Source organism: Hyla sarda, chromosome 7 (assembly GCF_029499605.1).
Source record: "Hyla sarda isolate aHylSar1 chromosome 7, aHylSar1.hap1, whole genome shotgun sequence".
Lineage (NCBI taxonomy): Eukaryota > Metazoa > Chordata > Amphibia > Anura > Hylidae > Hyla > Hyla sarda.
The window spans coordinates 185,452,211-185,471,704 of NC_079195.1; the positions used below are offsets into that span (position 1 = coordinate 185,452,211).

Genomic DNA, 19,494 nt, shown 5'->3' on the forward strand with positions numbered 1-19,494 from the left:
ATAACTCATTATATCATAAAATGTATGGCGCAACCAAAAAACACTATTTTTGTGGGGAAATTAAAACGAAAAAAGCAATTTTGCTAATTTTGGAAGGTTTCGTTTTCACGCCGTACAATTTATGGTAAAAATGACATGTGTTCCTTATTCTGAGGGTCAATACGATTAAAATGATACTTATTATGTACTTTTCTATTATTGTTGCGCTTAAAAAAAATCACAAACTTTTTAACCAAATTAGTACGTTTATAATCCCTTTATTTTGATGACCTCTAACTTTTTTTATTTTTCCGTATAAGCGGCGGTATGGGGGCTCATTTTTTGCGCCATGATCTGTACTTTTTTTTGATACCACATTTGCATATAAAAAACTTTTAATACATTTTTTATAATTTTTTTAAATAAAATGTATTAAAAAAAAGTAGCAATTTTGGACTTTTACCTGGACACTTTTACTTTTACATTTTTTAACATTTTTTTTTACACTTGAATAGTCCCCATAGGGGACTATTCATAGCAATACCATGATTGCTAATACTGATCTGTTCTATGTATAGGACATAGAACAGATCAGTGTTATCGGCTATCTCCTGCTCTGGTCTGCTCGATCACAGACGCCGGGAGCCGGACGGAGGAAGGTGAGGGGACCTCCGTGCGGCGTTCTGAATGATCGGATCCGGTCATTCATTCAAATCGCGCACTGCCGCAGATGCCGGGATCTGTATTGATCCTGGCACCTGAGGGGTTAATGGCCATTGCCGGCGGGTCCCTGGCTGCGATCAGCAGCCGGGATCAGCCGCGCATGACACGGGCATCGCTCCGATGCCCGCGGTTATGCACAGGACGTAAATGTACATCCTGGTGCGTTAAGTACCACCTCACCAGGACGTACATTTACGTCCTGCGTCCTTAAGGGGTTAAGCATTATTACTAAAACTGAAAAAGAAAAAAAAAGTTAAAACATTTTAACTTATAAGGCTTCTATTACACTGCCATCCAAAAACAGCCGTTAGGCTCCCTTTTTTTTATTTTTGCCTTCAGCGGCCGTTATCTGGACTGGGCACAACGGGTCCTGATGGATCCCATTGACTATGTTTTATAGTGGGGTAGCGGGAGAAAAAGAAGGCATATGCACTAATTTTCTCCCATTATTCTCCCCTAATTTTTCAACAGCCGCTGTATTGCTGGGACATGGCGGCAGTGTGAAAGAAGCCTAATAAAACATGGAAAAATAAACAGACCTAAAATAGAACAAACTGTAAAAACAAAACATAAAACATCTGTATTTTATGTAGTCAATCTGGATTTATATATAAAAGTGTGAATGGGAAATGAATACAAGTCCTTCATCTGTCCTAGAATTATTATTCTTTTTTTTTCATGCAGTACAGCCGGTGACGTATACTTGTAGTACACTTTCTAGGATCCCACCGATCCTCATAATGAAGGGGCCACAGCGCCAGTTCACTTGCTGAGAGTTGTGTTCCTTGCACATCAGGTAGATATCCAGAGATGTCTGCTGGTTTATTTTCCTTGGTGAATGCTCTTATGTATGGCTCACTTCAGGGTGTGGAACAGATTGTTATTCTTTCTGTATAGGCATTGTCTTCCCCTATTGTTTTGGTCTCCACCTGTAAGGGGGCGTCAGGTGTGGCTTACACGCTGCTGTGTCATAGTGCGATTCATGAAGACAATTTGGCTATTATTGGGCAAGGACAATAGACATATTCAACCTGTAATATAAATGAGGAGTCTTAGTTTCATGAATTATATTACATCTTCATTTGATATGTAGATTTAGTATTTATCCATTCAATGTTACTACTTTTACATGACGTTATAGATGAAACGCATGAAGTTCTCAGAGCTGACGGTATGGGACATAAACTTGTGATCATGGGGCAGAGATTTCTCTACAGCCAGCCTCCCCCCAGCCTGATGGACCAGTTTAAAGGGTTGTCTGCTTTATCCTACCACTCTCCAGCAAAAACCTCCAAGCCACTAAGGGATTCTCCAGGCGCAAGCAGCGGATAGCAGCAGCATAAGGTATAGCAGCAGTAGATATGGATGACGATCAGTGGCATTAAAACCAAGGGGATTTATTAAGAACAACGCGTTTCGACGCCAGGACGGGCGTCTTTCTCAAGTTCATACAGCATAATGAAACATATTCAATATATATACACATAGACATACCGTATTGCAAACCACAATTGGCCTGCATTACACCATGAGACCGGGCTCCAGGTTCTCATGGTGTGATGCAGGCCAATTGTGGTTTGCAATACGGTATGTCTCTGTGTATATATATTGGATATGTTTCATTATGCTGTATGAACTTGAGAAAGACGCCCGTCCTGGCGTCGAAACGCGTTGTTCTTAATAAATCCCCTTGGTTTTATTGCCACTGATCATCATCCATATCTACTGCTGCTATACCTTATGCTGCTGCTATCCGCTGCTTGCGCCTGGAGAATCCCTTAGTGGCTTGGAGGTTTTTGCTGGAGAATTGAACAACACGAGGTGGTGGAAGGGTTTGGCTGCACGTTGGAGTCTATACACACCTACACCAGTGTTGTGCCTTTCTGTTTGCACAACTATTTTGGGTAAGCGCATGACATTAGCCCATACGTGGTTTACCCTGTTAATTGCACTATGGAGCGCTCTCTTTGTGTTTTATGTCCTTATCCTACCACTCATGATCTTATGGGCCCCTGGCAATAATTTGATCACAATGAGTCAAGAAACTGGGGCCCATGATCAGCTTCCGTCACTAGGGTATGCATTACACCTGCAACAACCTTACAATTAATCCCCCCCCCAAATACATAAGTACATATGCTCTAAAAAGTCATGTGATAAGGGTTTGTCAAAAGCAGATGATGGTTGCTAGGATTTTCATCGTAGCCTTGTTTGGAAACCAGATTTATATTATGGCTGACTTTTTTTTACTTTGGCCTTAAATGGGAAAACTTTTTTTTTTTTTTTTTTTTTTTTTTTTTTGTGTTTGTCAACTGGTGCTAGAAAGTTAAACATATTTGTAAATTACTTCTATTAAAAAATCTTAATCCTTCCAGTACTTATTAGCTGCTAAATACTACAGAGGAAATTCTTTTCTTTTTGGAACACAGAGCCCTCTGCTGACATCATCACCACAGTGCTCTCTGCTGACATCTCTGTCCATTTTAAGAACTGTCCAGAGTAGGAGAAAATCCCCACAGAAAACATATGCTGCTCTGGACAGTTCCTAAAATTGACAGAGATGTCAGCAGAGAGCACTGTGTTCCGAAAAGAATTCACTCTGTAGTATTCAGCAGCTAATAAGTACTGGAAGGATTAAGATTTTTTAATAGAAGTAATTTACAAATCTGTTTAACTTTCTGGCACCAGTTGATTAAAACATTTTTTTTCCAGTGGAGTACCCCTTTAAGCTGGCCATACGTGTTCTATAAGTGTTAGCTGGGCCTGCCCATTTTAGTAGGATGTGCATCCCATCCAATGGTCATGGTGGTCTACCTTTACTTCTATAGCATATGTTGGTGGAAAGAAGAATTGAGCTTATTGGATTTCAGATGTCTAATATTTCTGTTCTTGAGGAAGTAAGCCGCTGCCAGGCACCTCACCTACATCGAAATCCACATTGAGAACATGTGCACACTTGGCTGAGCTGAGCGAACAAGCGTATGGAGAGTTCAGAGATATAGTTGTTGGCTATACAAGTGTTTGGTCACAGCAATTTTGTGTGTGTGTGTGTGTGTGTGGGGGGGGGGGGGGGCAGCTTTACATACCTTCCAACAGTCCCAATTTTGGCAAGACAGTACACCAAACTGGACCACAAAAGAGGACTCAGCAGTGTCCCCACCTCAGTTGGTGTTTGGCTGAGCAGGTCGTCATCACTGAGACGAGAGCATTTCAGAAGGGGGCAGGGGTGTTTGTGTAGTGTTCAGCGGGAGAGTCAGGTCCTGTTCTGGAGATCTTGGGAGGTCTCAGATGGCCGACCTGTGCATAGGGGATATATTTACAGTATATCACTGGAGTACCCCATTCAATTTTCTTTATTAGAGACATTAATGTAAAATGCAAAACCACACACCCCCTATTTCCACATGCAAATCTAATTTTATTAAATTTTTTTGGTAGTATGATTTTTCGATACCTATGGTCAGCGATACTAACTTGGGTTCTGATGCTGCAGTGATCAGATCTGTTAAGTTATGTTCACAAAGCGGATTTTCCATGCGGAATCCGGCGGAAAACTTCAGCTCGAAAATTCTGTAACGTGAAGTTGAAATTGAGCTGATAGGAATTTACGCTATCCAATTTTCGTCAGAATTGCTGCAGAATTTTCGGGCTTCCGTCCGGAATCTGTGTGTTGAGCGCAATTAATACGGCACAATTTCCGCCAACATTACTTCCGCTGCCAGCATGGCAGAACAGAATCTTAGCGGAAATTCTGCATTGTAAACATAGCCTTAGAGCTCAGTATTTTTACTTTCCCTGGTAAATGGCCAATATATAATGTCAATGTGTATTCACTGTGATTCGTCGCTGTCATATACAATCCATTCACTGCTCATTAATATATTATGAGATATTCTGCACCTCGAGGCCTTGATCCACCTTTGTACTTTGTACCTGTGGGGTCAGACTTTATGACCTTCTCATATAAATGCGGCTTTGTTCTGCAACAGTCATAAAAGTTTGCAGCGGCTTCCTAATGGTACGTGAAGTGACGGCTTGTTAAATCTAGTTGTAAGTTTATGGCCTATTAAATTGACGAAAGGTTCACAGAGATGACATTATATCCAGCAAGCTAGAAAACGAGTTCTGTGTTGATAAATTTCATAGAAAAATCAATAGCATCCACTACTGCAGTTATTCCCGCCATGGCATCCAGTACTGCGGTTATTCTTCCATGGCATCCAGTACTGCGGTTATTCTTCCATGGCATCCAGTACTATGGTTATTCTTCCATGGCATCCAGTACTGCGGTTATTCTTCCATGGCATCCAGTACTATGGTTATTCTTCCATGGCATCCAGTACTGCGGTTATTCTTCCATGGCATCCAGTACTGCGGTTATTCTTCCATGGCATCCAGTACTATGGTTATTTCAGCCATAGCATCCAGTACTGTGTTTATTCTGCCATGGCATCCAGTACTATGGTTATTCTGCCATGGCATCCAGTACTGCGGTTATTCTTCCATGGCATCCAGTACTATGGTTATTTTGCCATGGCATCCAGTACTATGGTTATTCTGCCATGACATCCAGTACTATGGTTATTCTGCCATGGCATCCAGCACTATGGTTATTTCAGCCAAAGCATCCAGTACTGTGGTTATTCTGCCATGGCATCCAGTACTATGGTTATTCTGCCATGGCATCCAGTACTGCGGTTATTCTTCCATGGCATCCAGTACGCGGTTATTCTGCCATGGCATCCAGTACTATGGTTATTCAGCCATGGCATCCAGTACTATGGTTATTCTGCCATGGCATCCAGTACTATGGTTTTTCTGCCATGACATTCAGTACTATGGTTATTCTGCCATGACATCCAGTACTATGGTTATTCTGCCATGGCATCCAGTACTGCGGTTATTCCCGCCATGGCTTTCAGTACTGCGGTTATTTCCCATTTTTTGTCGGTCTGTAGTTAAAGGTCCGCATATTGACTACATTACACCTATCATTATTGATAAATTATTGACCGTTTCCGATGACATAGATTGTACGTGTAGTATAGGGTCTTAATGCTGCTTTGCATCTTCTTTACTAAATTACTTGATTCTGAATGCCAGTGTTATACCCCGTTAATCTCGCCTATTAATCTGTATTGTCCAGCTTTTTGTGTGTGAGATCCATCGCATATTAATGTATGTTCAGCTTTAACATCAAGTAGAACCAACAGATATTTGGCCAGCTCCGAGCTTCATGAAAAGGCATTTTGGTATCAAGTGGAATTTTGTTAAATATTTGTGGAACACTGCATTATATAATTATTACTAATGGAGTTTTTGGATATGATTTTTATTTTCCAGCAGATCAGGAAAGGGAATTCTGCCATGCTCCATTAAAGTACCTATTTTATATTTATATATATATATATATATATATATATATATATATATATATATATATAATTTATAGTTTGGTAGATGCTTGTGGTGATCAGTTTAACTGGTGAAAGCCTTGGTTCATCTTTAAGCATCTGTCTAAATATAATGGAGGTATTTTATCTATCTATGGCCGTGTCTTTCGGCAGTATCTTGCATAGTCTGAATGCAGTTTTGGACTATAATCCAATAAGTCAGTGGCACTCTCCCCTAATAACCCCCACATGCACATTCCATTTGACAGAGCATGCACGTGTTCATTGGGAGAGAGGAGAAAGTCTCTGCCAGACTCTTATGGCTGCAGCTTCTTTCCCTACTAACAAAAGGATCAGATTCATCAGGTAGAGAACTTTCTTCTACGGGAGTGTTTTCCAACCAAAGTTCCTCCCGCTGTTGCAAAACTACAACTCTTAGCATGCCCAGACAGCCGTTGGCTGTCCGGGCATGCTGGGAGTTGTAGTTTTGCAACAGCTGGAGGCGCACTGGTTTGGAAACTGTGTTCTATGGTGTTTGGGAAGAGATTGTGGCTTTTAAAGTTTAGGGTTTTAAAATGAAAAAAATAAATAAAGATCGGAGAGTTGAAATCCAACTGCTCAATCCTTATGTCCCCTATATCTGCCACCAAGCCTCCATACACATGGTTTGGCTGGTCCCAAAAATGTTGGTTTTGGCTTACATTTTGTTTAAGTGTATGGCCAACATTAGGTACCCTACCATATTGTAATGTACAGAGTTGCAACAGGCCTGGAGCCTCTTCTGTACTTCTATGCTTCTGATTTTATCATCATATTTACGGCTTGTTCCATTAGATGCCGTATTTTAGGGCATTTCTTCTCTAGAACACTTGCTTATAAGGTCCGTCTCACGTGACCCTCATCTGCCTGAAACACTGGCAGAACAAGTTCGCGCTAGGACCGCCCGGAAATGCGTCGCCTCCATAGACAGCAATGCATTTTTGGTGCATTTCCAATGTTCATTCTTTCAGTTGAGTCCAGAATCTGAATTTCTGCGGCAGTTAGTTTCGCTGCGGAAATTCTGCAGTGTGCTTGGGCCCTTAGGGAACTAACTCCATCCATACAGCACCCAATGTAACATTCTGCAATAGTAAAGAATTGTTCAGCTCCTCTCCTTCCGCCTTACACCCTCTAAACAGTGATCAGGTATGTGACATAATCCAGCTATGAATCATTCCGAATAAGAATCGTGATTATACCCCATCATTAATATCAGGCTTATGTAATCCCTGCATTCCTCCTGCCTACAGGACTTCAATATACTGACACACCTCAATTACATAGGAAGTGCCCGAGCCAAGCACCCGAATCTCCCCTAGGTGTGATCAGACACACCAGTGTTTTGCTGGATATAGGTAAAAGGATAACGCAGGCTACTTATTACACTGTTCTGCATTCTTTTCATACTAAACATTGTCGCAGGATAAGCTACAAAAGACACAAAAATACACTATATAAATAGTAAAATAGACATTTTGCATATACAGTGAAATGACATTGATCTCGTGTCTAGTAGTCTAGAAATTCTCATAGTCCAGTTCAGTTTTCCATCCTAGAACTGTATGGTTTTAGGGAATTTCAAAGAGCAGTACCCGATAAGAACAAACTTCCACCTACACAAGTAAACTCTATATACTTAGATTTTTGGCGCTCCGTCAATCCTATACTTCCCTTAGTGCCGGATTAAACTAATTTTACTGGATTTAATCTTTTTCAGTGCACCCACAGACATTTTCTCATGATCTGGACAACTTTCCATGTAGAGGCTTTCCACAATGCAAATGTACATTTCCACATGGATAATATTCAGACAATTATTAAAGGGATACTCCAGGGAAGTGTGTGTGTGTGTGTGTGTGTGTGTGTGTGTATATATATATATATATATATATATATATATATATATATGTATATGTATGTGTGTGTAATATATATATATATATATATAATATCAAACCTCTAAAGCCACCACACTACCTTGATATGTTCCCGGTAAACCATTCTGCCTGATATGCATGGCTCCTGTGGCCCCTGTTGTCTTCTCTGGCTGCTTTATATTCTTTGACATCTGTCCCTCCCCTTGTCTACATCTCCCAGTAATAATTGCAGCTCTGCTCTGCCAGCCAGCTTTCTCTCTGAGAGCAGCCCCCACCCTTCTGCTCTGAGCAGCAGATAGAGGTTCAGTGTCTGATTGGCTGAGGCTGCACACACCTCCCAGTTCTCAGCACTAAAGAGAGCATGACTCGTCAGTGACGGGCAGAAACCACATGGTTTGTGTCTAACGGGAGTGTGGTGACTGCTTTCGGAGAGGGATTTGGAAAGAGACAAAGTGGATGGCTACATGATGTCATTCCCTCACTTCATTTATGTAAGTAACAACCAAAGAGGGGAAGCTGTTCTATAAAGCTAATAAATTATAGTTAGACAAATAAATAGATTGAGAGGGTAAGGATGGGCTATAGGTTTAGTTCCCTGGAGAACCTCTTTAAGCTCTGTGATTATATCCATAGTAACTAGTAGCAACCAAGAATGATTTGGAAGTCTGTCTAATATGTTTCTATGTTCAGGAATGTCAATGGTAGTATCAGTGCAGTGGTGTGAAACAAGTGAATTGTCAAGGATAGCATTGGTTGAGGATATGTGACCATGGAGGGTTAAGCTTTCTGTACCTAGAAAATAGTATGCTGCTAACCCAGACACAACGCCACACTCATCCTAGGAATGAGATGGAGAAGCCATGCTGTGGGCTGGGAATGAGATGGGGAGCCATAATGGGAACTAGGAATGAGACTGGGAGCCATTCTAGGTGCTAGGAATAAGATGGAGCCATGCTGGGGACTAGGCATGAGATGGGGAGCCATGCTTGGGACTAGGCATGAGATGGGGAGCGGTTTCGGGACTGGGCACGAAATGGAGAGCCATGCTGGGGACTAGGCATGAGATGGGGAGCCATGCTGGGGACTTGGCATTAGATGGGGAGCCATGCTGGGGACTAGGCATTAGATGGGGAGCCATGCTGGGGACTAGGCATTAGATGGGGAGCCATGCTGGGGACTAGGCATTAGATGGGGAGCCATGCTGGGGACTAGGCATTAGATGGGGAGCGATGGTGCGGACTGGGAAGGAGATTGGCAGCCATGCTGGGGACTAGGAATGAGCTGGGGAGCCATGCTGGAAACTAGGCATGAGATGGGAAACCATGCTGGGGACTGGGCATTAGATGGGGACAAAGGTGGGGACTGGGAAGGAGATTGGCAGCCATGCTGGGGACTAGGAATGAGAGAGAAAACACTCTCACATGTTTGCTTATAAAACTGCAATGTTACTGGCAAGTTGGTGCAGTCATTTGCTACCTTGTGCCTATTCTCCAGCATGTGTGGCTGGCATAAGGCCTCATGCATACTATGTCATTTGAGACAGAATTTGCACCAAAATATAAAAAAAAAAACGACTAACTCTCCATTTTACTCAGAAATCCCAGAAAGAGGCATGGCCATGGGGAAAAGGGGTGTAGTCACAAAAAAGTAAAAGGGGCGTAATCGCAAAAAAAAAAAAAAAAAATGTCCCTGTCATTTTCATGAAAACCCAACATACTTACTAAGGTTTACACAGAAAAATTGGTAGATTTCAGCTCCACAGCTCTAAGCAGTAGTAAAAAAAAAGCAAAATGTAGCAAAAAGTGCAAAACGTAGGGATACATTAGTAAATAATGTGGAAAATTGATGTAGGGAATTAAAACTCACAAAGAAAATCCACACCACTCTTAGTTACTCAGGGCCAATGGAGGGATTTTACCAATCACATCTCAGCTTTCACTTTACCAGAGCCCGTAATGTGAGCTGTGATTGGTCGCTGTGGGAAAACCTTTCCACTTTTTCTCTCACACAGTTTGATAAATCTGGGCCAATGTCTTTTATAAGCTTTGTTTCTGTAGGACTGTATAGCTCTTTAATTCAGCATCTGATGGAAAATGCCTCCGTTTTCTTTCCTATGAAGTCTGACAGAACAAAACATATCAAATTTAGGGGTATACAGAGTTTACAATAAAGGCCACGTGCACCTCTATGGGTGCCCAATTATTCCTGATATATACAGCGCTGTAATCCGGCCAGGTCTCTGAGGCTTACAATGTATTGTGCGGATGCAGAGGATCAGCGGCTCATTATATGTCGGGCCTTTCTGGAATAGATGATTTTTCTCTAAAGGTTGTTTTACAGCATTACTCCTATGTAAGGATTGCTCAAAGGAAATTCCACTGGATTTCTATAAGTGTGGACCGCATGCCGTCCTCACCAGTTATCTAGATAAAGAAATGGGTCGACAGAGGTAAAGACTGTCAGTAATAGCTGCATTCAGGCCTACGTATCAAGCCATTGTGAGGGGGGGCACAAAGACATAAAAGCTCTGATAGAGCCGTATATAGTGACTGGTGTACTGTAGATTCATCATCCATAGATAAAGTGCCTTCAACTTGCCAGCTTTTGAGTGACATCTAGAAACTGCATAGTGTATGATCTATTTTTTTTACTTTTTCAGTGTACTTCTGGTTTTATGGAGTCCCAAGCACTGTTAACTTTTCCTTAGTTGTAAAAAAAAAAAAAAAAAAAAAAAAAAAAAAAATTTGACACAATTAAAATAACTTTTCCTTAAGAATATGATAGAAGGAAAGAAGTTAAAGGAGTACTCTAGTGCAGAGTATTCCTGCTCCGTTCTGCCTGGGCTGCAAAAGAAATGAAAATGATCCATCACTCACCTCCCTGGGTTCCTGCGGAGCGCCGCTACAGCTGTTCGGTCCTCCGGTCCATCTCCTTCATACTTCCGGGTGTAACGAAGCGTCACATGGCGCTCAGCCTATCGCCGGCCGCCGCGATGTTCAGCCTCGGCCGGCGATAGGCTGAGCGCCATGTGACGCTTCGTTACACCCGGAAGTATGAAGGAGATGCACCGGAGGACCGAACAGCTGTAGCGGCGCTCCGCAGGAACCCAGGGAGGTGAGTGATGGATCATTTTCATTTCTTTTGCAGCCCAGGCAGAACGGAGCAGGAATACTCTGCACTAGAGTACTCCTTTAAGTTCTGTAATTATATGACTTGGAACAGGATTTCTAAGAAAATATTAAATGGATACTCCGCCCCTAGACATCTTATCCCCTATCCAAAGAGACCCCCGCGATCTCTGCTGTAGCACTCCAGTAATCCAGTGCACAGAGCGAGCTTCGCTCTGTGCTGAATGACTAGCGATGCGGAGCAGGAGGCTCGTGATGTCACTGCCACGCCTCCCTCGTGACGTCATGCTCTCCCTCTCAATGCAAGTCTATGGGAAGGGGCGTGACTGCCGTCATGCCCCCTCCCATAGACTTGCATTGAGGGGGCGTGGTGTCATGGCACAAGGGGCCGTGGCCGTGACGTCGCTAGCCTCCGGAGCTGCAGCAGACCTTCTGAACGAACGCTGAGTGCTGCAGGGAGTTCGTTGGGGGTCCCAGCGGCGGGACCCCCAAGATCAGACATCTTATTCCCTATCCATTGGATACAGGATAAGATGTTTAGGGGCCGAGTACCCCTTTAACGATAAATCCTGAGAGGACTCCTAGGAGAAATAATGAGTCCTGCTTACCCTGCCCACATCGAATGATCAAATCTGCATCTTTAAATTCTGCGCATCATTTATGTGCAGGATACTGTATGTGTGAATAGACCTTTTAAAGGAAATGTGTCTTTAAAAAATAACCTATAGTTTAAATCAAGTTTTTTTGTTAGCCATGAAGGAGACTTATCATTCTTTTCAAACATATAGCTTTTATATGACAATTTTTTCTTAACTTACTTTTGCTTACATGCGACCTATTTATCAAATAGTCACACGACCTTGATAAGTAAATCACACGTAAGCAAAACCCGGGAAACAAAAGCATTTTTTAAAGCAGAAAAGTTTTCCCTTATGTTAATAGTTGAAGTTCTTTATCTACCCTTTATTACCAGTAGTGTTGCTAGAGAGTGATGGGGAGGGGGGCGTACCGCATTGGGTGGCACCCTGACTGGCACTAAATAGCTGCACTCCAACTATCCTGCAACAACCCATCCACCCTCCTCAGAAATTAAAAATATTAAAAACATACTATGGCGCACCATGAATATCCGTACTCTGGAGGCTCTTTTGTTAAATTTTGAGCCCGCATTTTGTGACTTTGGTGGGCGGAGTCTTGTGTCGCTGTGCTGAGGCCGGAGTTTACGTCAGGAGGAAAGACAGCGCAGCACCAACAGGCACATAAACAATAGTGAAGCCAAAAAAAAATGGCTTGGTACGTTACCCACCCCAGAGTGTGCATGAAGCTGTATTACTATGGATGTTTCTTATTTTAAGGAAAAATTTTAGTGGCACATATGGGTTATTTACGTTGTCTGTAAAAATTCTATTTTAACACAACATTAATTTAAAAATTTGGTGGGTACGCCAGCATGTACGTGCCCTAAAATTAACGTGTGCGCAGTGTGTATTTTAAACCTTAAAAGAGTTATTATTTATATAAATAATTTTTTTCTATAATTAAAGGACATCTGCAGCGGTACAAACACTTATCCCCTATCCTCAAGATAGGGGATAAGTGTTTGATCGCGGGGGGTCAGAACGCTGGGGCCCCCGGCAATCTCCTGCTGCGGCTGGCACGCCTCCTCCATACAGCTCTATGGGAGAGGTGGGGAGGCAGCATTCGTGCCTCCCCACATCCCCCATAGAACTGTATGGGGACGGGGAGGAGACGGGGCGTCACTGTCGACCTCTAGGTCGACGCTACATCACCATGGGCGCTAATGCCGGTGCCCCGTTAGGGAGATCGAGGGGGGGCCCAGCGGTTGGACCCCCCGCGATCAAACACTTATCCCCTATCCTGTGGATAGGGGATAAGTGTAATTCCGCTGCAGTTGTCCTTTAACAATAACATTAATGTAGTACCTTTTGTTTCATGATGCAGAACAAGAACGGTTGTTAAAGTGGGTGTTAATGTCCTTTTCTGCAGACGTATGCACTTTCTGTAAGCCAGGTTGGACCTGGAATACGTATGCGACTTTTAAATAGAGATGTGTCTTTTTTTTCTTCATAAATACATGACCACTGCAAACCTTCCATATTTTTAAAGAATTTTTGCTAATGTTTTTTCTAATTTTCCATTTTACTATCTTTATTTTATTATAATCCTGAAATCATGCAGTTTCTATTCTGGTCCACAGGCCTAAAACTAATGTGAGGCTTCCTGTTCTGTACAGATCATTTTCCAGTAATGCCTTTCATCTCATCACAAACAGGATTACAGTCAAGGGTGACACCTGTAGAGAGAGAACACCGGATTCATCGCCATTCTCAGCAGAGATCAGCATCCCCCTTCCTTGTAGAATGACCTCTGAAAAGGTCACAAACAATGCCCAGTAGCATCTCTAATTCATGTGAATGAGACCTGTCAATTGTTGTCTATGGGTCCAAATCCAGATCTCCAAATGCTGTTAAAAATATCTCGGGCAACGTGGCTGCCTCCATAATAATGCACAAAAATAATAAATATCTAGTGTTTGTATTTTTTGATTGCAATATATAATTTTAATAAGAAAATACAAACATTAGAAAAAGACCATGTTTCAGTATCGGTCTCTAGTCAGGAAAAAGAAGTCTAGTTGACACATTCCCTTTAATTAGGACTCTCTCTCTCTCCCGTCAGGATTTACTCTGCTTTTCCCTCCTATATGCTGCTTCACGACACATAAACCCATACATCACAGAGCCAAGCTTCTTGCCTGCTATTATATCTTGCTCTCAGATAAGACCCCATAAATCTCCTGAACAGTTTACCTGTAATGTTCCATCAAAATTGCAGCAAAAACCACCTTCTTAGAAACCATTAAAGGGGTACTCCGGTGGAATTTTATTTATTATTTTTTTTTTTTTGAACTGGCTCCAGAAAGCTTAAAAAAAAGCTTAAAGGGGTACTCCAGTGAAAACCTTTTTTTATCCAACTGGTGCCAGAAAGTTAAACAGATTTGTAAATTACTTCTATTAAAAAATCTTAATTCTTCCAGTACTTATTAGCTGCTGATTACTACAGAGGGAAAGCTTTTCCGTTTGAAACACAGAGCTGTCTGCTGAATCACGAGCACAGTGCTCTCTGCTGACATCTCTGTCCATTTTAGGAACTGTCCAGATTTTGAGAAAATCCCCATAGCAAACATATGCTGCCCTGGACAGTCCCTAAAATGGACAGAGATGTCAGCAGAGAGCACTGTGCTCATGATCTCAGCAGACAGCTCTGTGTTTCAAAAAGAAAATAATTCCCGCTGTAGTATTCAGCAGCTAATAAGTACTGGAAGGATTAATATTTTTTAATAGAAGTAATTTACAAATCTGTTTAACTTTCTGGCACTAGTTAATAAAAAAAAAAAGAGAAAAAAAGTTTTCCACTAGAGTACCCCTTTAATCCTTCAAGTACTTATCAGAGCAGGAGAGGTTTGCTATGGGGATTTGCTCCTACTCTGGACAACTCCTGACACAGACAGAGGTGTCAGCAGAGAGCACTGTGGTCAGACAGAAAATAACTACTACAACTTCCTCTGGAGCATAAAGCAGCTGATAAGTAATGGAAGGATTTAGATTTTTGAATAGAAGTAATTTACAAAATTGTTTTCCACCGGAGTACCCCTTTAAATACGTTTATGCACACAAATAGATATATTATAGTACGCTATAGACAAATACTTGCACAGATCTGTATTTTATTTATACGACATGGTGAGACCAGAAAGGGAACGTTTCAGTGATTTTCATCTAAGTTTCCGGTAAGTGCAGTAACATTAGTGGTTCAATTCTCTTTTGTTATACAAGACATGTTGTATAAATAAAACGGATTGAATTAGGAGGGACATGAGCACAATACTGCGGGTTTCTGAAATGAAATCCATAGCACTCAGATGTGCCCTCGGTAACACAATGATGTGCCAAGTCAGCAGAACAATCGCTCCTCGTGTCATTATCTCTTCTGTCTGGGAAACGCCAGCTCGGGTAGAGCGCCTCGGCGTAATTGTCAGGCTATTCAACTGCAGCATTTAGCGAGTTGTAATTATTAGGAGCACTATGTGTGTTTTATATGGACTCATTATAATTGTAATTATTTGTAATTAGTTCTGGCCGGGCTCACACAAATGTAGCTGCAGCACCAAACGGCCAAAACCACATAGACCTACGTGCCAACATGGCGCTCAAAGTGATTGCAGCTAAAAGCAGCTATTAAAGCAGGTTGTTAATGGCTGCATTATATTGTAAGGGTGTGTTCACACATTTAGATGCACTTCTTGAATCCAAGGCCAAGAATGGGTTCAAAAAGGTAAAAAATTAATGGCTCCAGATAAACCTTAGGATGGCCAGCTTTAGCTGGCCATCCTAAGATTTATCTGGAGCCATTCATTTCTTTTTTTTTTTTCTATTCTATTTTTATTGAGTTTTATAAGTTTAACATTGTAGATGACAAAGACTGGAAATCACTCAGAAGTCAAGATATAGATGACTATGGCTGCATTAAAGGGGTACTCCGGTGAAAACCTTATTTCTTTTAAATCAACTGGTGGCAGAAAGTTAAACATATTTGTAAATTACTTCCATTAAAAAATCTTAATCCCTCCAGTACTTATTAGCTGCTGAATGCTACAGAGGAAATTCCTTTCTTTTTGGAACACAGATGACATCACGAGCACAGTGCTCTCTGCTGACATCTTAGCAACCATGCATAGCAGATGTATGCTAAGGGCAGCATGGTGGCTCAGTGGTTAGCACTGCTGCTGTGCAGTGCTTGGGGCTTGGGTTCAAATCCCACTAAGGACAACAATAAATAGAGTGTTATTATTATTATAATAACGTCAGCAGAGAGAACTGTGGTCGTGATGTCATCAGAGAGCATTCCAAAAAGAAAAGAATTTCCTCTGTAGTATTCAGCAGCTAATAAGTACAGGAAGGATTAAGATTTTTTAATAGAAGGAATTTACAATTATGTTTAACTTTCTGCCATCAGTTGATTTAAAAGAAAAAAGGTTTTCACCGGAGTACCCCTTTAAAGGGGTTATCCAGGAAAAAACTTTTTTTTATATATCAACTGGCTCCAGAAAGTTAAACAGACTTGTAAATTACTTCCATTAAAAAATCTTAATCCTTTCAGTACTTATGAGCTTCTGAAGTTAAGGTTGTTCTTTTCTGTCTAAGTGCTTTCTGATGACACATGTCTCGGGAACCGCCCAGTTTAGAAGCAAATCCCCATAGCAAACCTCTTCTAAACTGGGCATTTCATCAGAGAGCACTTAGACAGAAAAAGACAACCTTAACTTCAGAAGCTCATAAGTACTGAAAGGATTAAGATTTTTTAATAGAAGTAATTTACAAATATGTTTAACTTTACGGAGCCAGTTGATATATATAAATATTTTTTTCCTGGAATACCCCTTTAACACCACGATCTGACCTTCCGATACACAGATATGATTTCGGAAGCTCAAATCGCCTGATATCGTATCTGTGCATGGATAGGTACGGACAGATACGGAGCCATTAACTATTATGGGGCATTGGACCCGATCGTAGTCAACTAGTGACTACGATCTGGTAATTTTCTCAGGGGATCCGATTTTTGACTCACACTGCATATACAATGCATATACAAAAGTAACGAGCTCTTACTTAAAGTCAAGAAGTAAGGGACTAGAAAAGGGGATGAGGATAGGGAAAAGAGAGTAAGAGAAAAGAGGAAGGGGAGTAAGAAGGATAGGAAGGGAGTGAAAGAGGAAGGAATAGGCAGAGAAATTAGAAACTACAGACAAGTGCCTCCCAAATCAACAATAACTAAGAGAGAGACCCAACTATATACAGACCGGACAATATGAACAAGGGCGGAAATAAGGAAGTCAAATGCAGAATCAAGACTTGGCAAACAAAACAGGTACAGTAAAAAGCAGGTCAACTGTGGGTTAAAAATGTGATTCAGTAGAAAAAGCAATATGACGAGAGGTAGGTCACAACTAGTCCCCATAAGAAAAAGCAGAAACATTTAAATAAGTCAGAAGATTTGGGGAAGGAGGGGGACCGATTTAAGATGAGGTAGGGAATGATCCAGAAGGGGCTGTGGCAGGTTTGGTTGAACTATATATTTTCCGAGGCGCCCATACTTGGAGGAAAATGGCATGGTTTCTCAACTCCCAACTCGCCAAATCCTCCTTTCTACAGATATGATCTATTTTGTCCAGCCAACTAGGAATCCTGGGAGGTTCCGTAGATCACCAGTTGGCGGGTATTAGAAGCTTTGTAGCTGTCAGCATGGACGTTGCTAAGTCAGATTTTTTAGGGCGGAAATGAGGGTCATTTGCCCAAAGCAAAAGAAGGGGGGGGGGGGGGGAGCCATTCATTTCTAAGATACATATACACCCTCGCAGTACGGTATAGTCTTTTATCACATATATACTGTGTTACACAAGCATTTTGCTGAAAAGAATTCCCAACCCACCATGGCACATCAGTGTAATGTTAAGCCCATGGAATTGGAGTTTTGTGGTGGGATAAATCCAATGGTGTCATCCTAATGTGCTATTAGCCCAGCGATGTGTCTTCTGCATTTGCTTGTTTCCCAACAGGGAGTTAGTTGAGTGCAGCAAATCTCTGGATGGAAGCGTGTGTCTGTAAGGAGAGAGCATGCCCGGACATTGATTATTTTTCCTCATGTCAGACGTAAATCATTGCACAAGGCTTATCCACAGGGATTGATCTTCCTGCTGCACACAGACTGCTGCCATATTGGTAGTGTCAAGTGCAAACATGGAAAGGCCGACCTGCAACTAACCTCTTCATCTAAAAGGCCTAACCACTGATGACTAGACTGCTGAAAAATTCATGCAAAGTCATCTGCCATGTTCTGTAATGCCAAAATGTTAAGACTTATATTTCCTAATTGGCATATTTCCTAGTTTATTGCGTGTAGTCCATTTCCAAAATCCATGCACTCCTATATAGGATACGGAAAAGGACATGCCTAAAGCCTACAGGGCCAGACTGTCATTTAAATTCCTCTTAATTCAGCACAAGACTTATTTTGTGGATTATATCAGGACTTATCAGGTGCTGATCTAACAGACTTTAATGGGGTTATCCAGGAATAGAAAAACAGAGCTTATTTCTTTCAAAAATAGCTCCACGTCTGTCCCCAGGTTGTGTGTGGTATTTCAACTTTGCTCCATTCACTTCAATGGAACTGAGCTGCAGAACTACAGCCAATCTGGAGACAGATGGGGAGCGGTTTTTGAAAGAAATTAACTCTGTTTTTTCTCTGTTCCTGGATAACCCCTTTAAAGGGGTACTCCGCCGGAAAACATCTTATCCCCTATCCAAAAGATAGGGGATAAGATGTCTGATCACGAAGGTCCCCCCGCTAGGGACCCCCGCGATCTCCGTGCCGGCAGCGTCAGCGTCCGAAACACGGAAGCTTGGAGCTTCTGTGTTAGTGACGTCACGCCTCCAGTTTACTAGTACGTAGCATTCACGCCTCCTCCCATAGGGGGCGTGGTGGTTGTGGTTGCCAGTCATCCAGCACGTAGCAGAGTTCGCTCCGTGCACTGGATAACTTGGGTGCCGCAGCGGAGATTGCAGGGGTCCAGAGGGGACAAGATGTTTTCTGGCGGAGTACCCCTTTAACTTTCTATAGTTATACAATGCATGTGCTGCAGCTACAGATCTGATATATGTCGTACATGGCTGTATTATTTTTCCTGTGAGATTGATAATCCTCCTCTGTAGGGGAAAAAAAAAAACACATTCACCATGATGTGCTCACTATGTACTGTCTATTAGTAACACATTGTCCCTTGTGTAACCTAATGCAATCTGTCACCTCTCCACCAAAGTGTTAACATAAGGGGGGCAGACATGACTCCGCATACTGCTGTCTCAACACATCATGTGACCACTCAACTTGTGAGACCTATTCCCTGAAGAACAGGGCCTCTGTGTTAGCATATACAATGCACTACATTTTAGCCCCCCATCCCCCCAGATCAGTATTACAGGGGGGCAGATCTGTGGGCATGATAGCTTTTAAAGGGTTCTCCTTGGATGTTTCCATGTTACTTCCAGTACTGCTGAGAAAGGGTCACGCAAGCAGTGATTTTTTTATTTACTGTATTTATCGGTACTTTTAAAACTTAAATTCAAGGCAAAAAGTCTGCCTGCGTGTTATACGCCGATAAATCTTTTTGTCACTGATTTAAAGTTGCCGCAGCAGCGTCTGCTTGTTAAGGATTAGCAGCCTGGCCGCAGCCACTTTAAATCAGTGACCAACGTTTGGCTCACGCTT

At 41.9% G+C, this 19,494-nt stretch overlaps 1 protein-coding gene across 6 annotated transcripts in view; it reads left to right on the plus strand.

Moving 5' to 3' along the window:
- Window positions 1-19,494, plus strand: part of RASAL2 (RAS protein activator like 2) — a 394,529-nt gene that overhangs the window by 78,357 nt on the left and 296,678 nt on the right. The window lies entirely within an intron of this gene.